Raw genomic sequence first — 6105 nt, 5'->3', positions numbered from 1 at the left:
CCTATCTAAGTATCCTTAGCCTTAGCTAACTTAAAATCTAACCCTAGATTGCCCATATATCCCTAAGAGAAAACCAAAATCCCAATTATGGTATTTCTCTAGGTTTTCTTAAATTGTGCCAAATAAGATTAAAATTGATATTTTTCAAATATGGCACAATTTACTCTTCAAGGAGTCAATACTAATTCCTTCTAATTTTCAAAGGTTATCAAAACCTTGAAAATGCTCCTTGAGTGTCAATTTCCTCAAAGTTGGGTTAACTACCCTTCTAATTGGAGTTGACACTCTCTAACCCATCTATGGGATAGAGAAGATGCTCCTAGGAACCCAATATCTATGTGAGCTCATTGGGTTCACTAAATATTCACTAGGGATGACTTCCCTAGCAACCCTCCTAATGACCCTCTTAGGCTTTGAAGCCTTGGTCATTTGGGACTCATCAAGATCAACTCTAGGGGTGACTCCCCTTGTGACCTTGGTGGTGGTCTTCCTAGCCCTAGGTTTTGTTCCATAATTGAATGGAACACTATGATAAGTGGGCTTGACCACTTGGGACTTAGGTTTGTGACCCAAACCTTTCTTGTCCTTGGACTTGGGTTTTTGACTCTTAAACCCTAGAGTCAAATCCTCAAGAGCCTTTTCTAGAGAGTCAAGTCTTGACCTCAAGACTTGATTTTCTTTCTCTAATATCTCAAGCTTTAATTTATCATTTTTCTTTGAGGTATTCCTAGGCATGTGTCTAGTTGATTTGGGATTTCTACCTAGATTCTCCTTAGCCTTAGATGAGTTAATTCTAGGGTTAACATTTCTAGAATTGTCCTTATCTAGGCTAACATGTTTAGCACCTAAGCATGTGTATCGATTTCTAATGTTATCATGCTTATCATTCTTGACAATAGCAATAAGGCTACTAGCATGCATCCTACTAGAATTGCAAGAATGTGCCTTAGAGATTACCTTAGGGTTTGCCCTAGCTCCCCCTATACATGTGCTCGATCTCTTGTCCTTGTGAGATTGCCTCCCCCTCGGACATTGATTCCTATAGTGTCCCCTTCGCTTGCATTGGAAGCACACCACGTGCTCCTTGCCCTTGCGTATCGGGACTCCGGCTTCCTTGATCTTTGGCGCCGGTGGAGTCTTCCTAACCCTCTTTGGACACTTACTCTTGTAATGTCCAAATTCCCTACACTCAAAGCATAATATATGCAATTTATTTGAAATTGAAATGCTTGAGTTACCTAGGTTTGAGGGTGGATGAGAGCTCTCTTCTTCATCCCTTCCGGAGGTAGACGCTTCTTCTTCTTGTTCCGAACTTGAAGAAGAGCTCTTCTCCTCTTCTTCTTTAGATGTTGAGTAGCCCTCAACTTCTAATTCCTCTTCTCCATGATGTGAGCTACTTGGCTCACTTGACTCCTCTTCATGACTTGAAGTGGAGCTCTCCTCATGAAACTTGGCCAAGTTATTCCACAACTCCTTGGCGTTGTTGTATCCTCCTATCTTACACAAGATATCACTAGGTAATGAAAATTCAAGGATTTTCGTTACCTCGTCGTAGATTGTGGATTGTTGGATTTGTTCTTTCGTCCACTTCTCCTTCTTGATAGATTTTCCTTCCTCATCCATCGGAGAAATAAAACCTTCTTGTACACAAAACCAATTCATTATGTTAGTCATAAGAAAGTACTTCATCCTTACCTTCCAATACGCGAAGTCGCCGCATTCGTAGAAGGGTGGAATGGTGATGTCTTCTCCATAGAGATCCATTCTCTAGCTTTGCTCCCACGGGTGTTGATCCGATGAAGAGCGACCTCGCTCTGATACCACTTGTTAGGATCTCTTCGTACGGCTAGAGAGGGGGGTGTGAATAGCCGCCCCAAATTGCTCGTTTCTTCCTACAATTCGTTAGCGCAGCGGAAAAATAAACTAGAAACGAAAGGAAGAATATCAAACCTTAACACAGCGATGTACGAGGTTCGGAGATGATGCTCCTACTCCTCGGCGTGTCCGTAAGGTGGACGAACCCAATCAATCCGTCGGTGGATGAGTCCCCGGAAAACCGGCTAATAAAAACACTCCTTATGGGTGGAGAAACCTCGCCACAGAAACTTCTTGCAACAGCAAGAAAAGAGTACAAGGAAAACAAGAAATAAAGTACAATACAAATGTAAACTTTCTTGCCTTCTCTTCGACTGGAAGAAACAGCAGCTTCCAAGCGCCTACAACAGCAGGTGACCCAGTCGAAGAAACCCACACGAAGCTTCGGAACTCAACAAAGCTCAAGAGCACAGCAGCAGCTCAGTAGCAAGAAGAGGAACAAGAAACAGGAGGCTCGCAGCAGCAGCCCTCCTTTTATAATCTGCGAAGAAAACGAAGAAACACAGAAGAAATCTAGCCGTTGCGTCGCAACGGCTAGTGCCTGGATCGGTCTGTGGACCGATCAGGCTCCATGTGGATCGGTCCACAGACCGATCCATTCCCTCCTCCTTTGCTTCTGTTCCGTCCCTGATCGGTCCATGGACCGATCAGGGAACCTCCTGATCGGTCCGGGGACCGATCAGACTTTGTGCTGATCGGTCCCCAGATCGATCAGTCCCTCTTGCGCCTCGCTCCTGTTCGGCTTCTGATCGACTCCTGATCGGTCACCAGACCGATCAGTTAACACACAGTATGCTACTGATCGGTCACCAGACCGATCAGAATATTCTCGGTATCACTGGATCGATCACCAGATCGATCCAGCTCATGGTTTTCGCCCAAACCAAGTCCAAACCAACATCCGGTCAATCTTGACCTGTTGGTACATTGCGCCTAGCATCCGGTCACTCCCTTGACCTGCTAGGACTCCCCGCTAAGTGTCCGGTCAATCCCTTTGACCCACTTAGACTTTTCTCTCCGTACCAAGTATCCGGTCACTCCTATGACCTACTTGGACTTCCCATCACCAGATATCCGATCACCCTTGATCCATCTGGATTTTCCCTTGCCCGGCTTCACTTACCAGGACTTTCACCTAGCTTCACTCACTAGGGTTTTCACCTGGCTTCACTCACCAGGATTTCCACAACTGTCTGGCTTCACTCACCAGGACTTTCCAACTGCCTAACATCCCAGTTAGGACTTTCTCATTCACCTAGCTTCACTCACTAGGATTTTCACCTGGCTTCACTCACCAGGATTTTCCCGAATGCCTGGCTTCACTCACCAGGACTTTCACCTTCACCTAGCTTCACTCACTAGGATTTTTCCCCGTGCCAAGCCTCCATACTTGGACTTTCCGCGTGCCAAGCTCCTGCTTGGACTTTTCCCCGTGCCAAGTCTCCGTACTTGGACTTTTCCAGTGCCAAGACTCCATACTTGGACTTTTTCCCGAATTAGGTCAACCAGGTCAACCTTGACCTATGGTTGCCCCAATAATCTCCCAAACATCTATTCTTGTCCCATATCAAGAATACAACTCTTCCACGAGTGTCAAACATCAAAATACAACTCAACTAGGTCAACCTTGACCTAAGGTTGCACCAACAATCTTCCTAAGTCAAACATCAAAATACAACTCGAGTCAGGTCAACTCGAGTCGGGTTAACCAGGTCAACCTTGACCTAAGATTGCACCAACACTGGGTACACGGTAGGTCCAAGTGGCGGTGGTGTCGGGTACGCCACAGGCTCTACTGGTGGAGGTATCAGGTTTGCCACGGGTGGTTCAATGTGTTGGTGCGGGTAGCACTAACGGTCTAACTCAAGTTTTGATGAATGACAAATCAGGTTAAGTTAGTTTGTTGTTGTCTAACACTTTGATCGAGTGTCCAGGAGAAGTCCAGACAGGTCGACGGGCTGACCAGATGTCTGGCACGAAGCCCAGCTAGGTCGACAGGCTGACCGGATAGCTGGCACGAAGTCCAAGCGGGTCGACGGGCTGACCGGACGCTTAGGCACGAAGTCCAGCTAGGTCGATGGGCTGACCAGATAGCTGGCACGAAGTCCAGACGGGTCGACGGGTCGACGGGCTGACCGGACGTCTGGCAGGTAAGTGAGGTAAGTCACTGGAGGGGAGTGACTGTGAGGACGCGTTCCCGAGAAGGGAACATTAGGCGTCGATCCGGCTTAGATCCATTTCAGATATCTAAGTCAAGATCGTGACTAGATTCCGGTCTCGGAAAGACGGAATCTAAGTCATACTCTTTTTGCTAATTCATACTCACTTTGCTTATTTATAAGACTGTGCTAACAATCTGTGTTGCAGGGTATATTTGCCTTGGACTAACCTTTTCTTGCAAGAGAAGGAGTTTCTGGAGAAGAGGGGTCCAGGCTCCCGGAGGGGATCCGAGCGCCCAGAGGTCCGAGCGCCTGGAGGCAAGTTTTATCCAAGCCGAGTCGTCGCCACGTGGAGTTCGCTGATTAGCCTTGGGCGCCCGAAAGGGATCCAGGTGCCCAGAGCAGCATATAAAAGAAGCCCCAGGGGTGGAGCTTCATATATCAATTCATAACTGAGAATCTACTGCTTGCTCTGCTGCTCTACGCTTCTGCGACACCAAGAGACTATTCCGACAAAGCGCTTTCTTAAGTCTAATTCTTCTTCTCTTGTCGGTATTTTATTTCTGTCAATTCTTGTACTTAATTATTTTGTAATCATCATTCGAATTGATAGTGATTGCCCAACGAAAGTACTCACGGAGTACGGGCCTTCGAGTAGGAGTCGTCACAGGCTCCGAACAAAGTAAAATTACTGTGTCTGTTCTCTTAAAAATTCCGCTGCGCTTAACTCTTTTCAACGCTGTTTTTCGAATCGATATTCACCCCCCCCCCTCTATCGAACTCTCACGATCCAACAAGTGGTATCAGAGCAGGTACCGCTCTGATTTGGTGCAACCACCAATCAAGCAAAGGGGGGTCGTTTTTCCCTCCAAAACGGTTTTTGAAAAATACATCGCCATCTTTTCATCATTGTTTAGTATTTAAAAAATATTACATTTTCAAAATTTTGAAATAATATTTTTTTAAAATATTTTATTTTATTAATATTTTAATAATATTTTATTATTTTTTTCGAAAATAGTGAAATATTATTTTTTTTAGCACTGCTAATCCAAGACCAAGTCTTGGGATTTTTTTTCTGTTTCTCTGAGAATAATGACTCTTCAAGAAGGACGGAACTCCCACGAACCACCACCATACGATCAAGATTTCAACTATTGGAAGCGATTAATGGAATGCTTCTTAGGAAGCGTACACTTTGATTATTGGCTGATATTGAGAAAACCTTCTCAGAACTCAGAACTAAACACAAATGTAAGTAAAATCATTTGTAATGTTTTACCTAATAGTGTTTTATGCAGAGTAAAAAAGTACAAAGATGCACATGAACTTTGGACCCAATTGATCAAACTTCACAAGGAGCCGATGGAGCTCGAGGATCAAGTAAAAATCGAATCCAAACTCGGGTTATATCCAATCGAAAAGCCTACTGAATTAGGGGTTGCGCTCAAGGTTAGTAATATTTATCAAAATACCCCTGATAATAGTAGTTTAAAAATTGTGCATTTGGATATTTCTGAAAGTATATGTGAAAATAGTGTACATGACAATACTTGCAAAAATACCCTTAGGATATTTTCTGATAAAACAGATATAATTAATTTAGATTATACAAAAAATCTAAAAATTAATAAACCTAAAAATTTAAATTTAAATCTAAACAAATTTGAAAATTCAAACAAAAAGGATGACAAGATCAATATTGATCTAGATAAAATTAATAAGTTATTTAATAATCTAGACAATATTAATCTAGAAAATCCTATCCAAACTCGAGATAATCTAATTAATAAATTAAATATTAAAGATAAAACTTATCTAATAAATTTTACTGATTATATCAACTTAAAAGGTAAAAAAAATATAAGGATAAAATCAAACACACTGATAAAATCAAAGCTACATTTTACGGACTTAAAACTAAATGCTAAAGATAACATATTAAACAAAGATAATATAGAAAATTCAAAATTAACAATTAATAAAAAGCTAAAAGATATACCTTTAAAGAAATATAATTCAAAGAATTTAATTAATTCAAATTTAAAAATAAATAAAAACTTAAACTTTA

Source organism: Zingiber officinale, chromosome 7B (assembly GCF_018446385.1).
Source record: "Zingiber officinale cultivar Zhangliang chromosome 7B, Zo_v1.1, whole genome shotgun sequence".
NCBI lineage: Eukaryota > Viridiplantae > Streptophyta > Magnoliopsida > Zingiberales > Zingiberaceae > Zingiber > Zingiber officinale.
Note: the sequence above shows the minus strand (reverse complement) of the source record.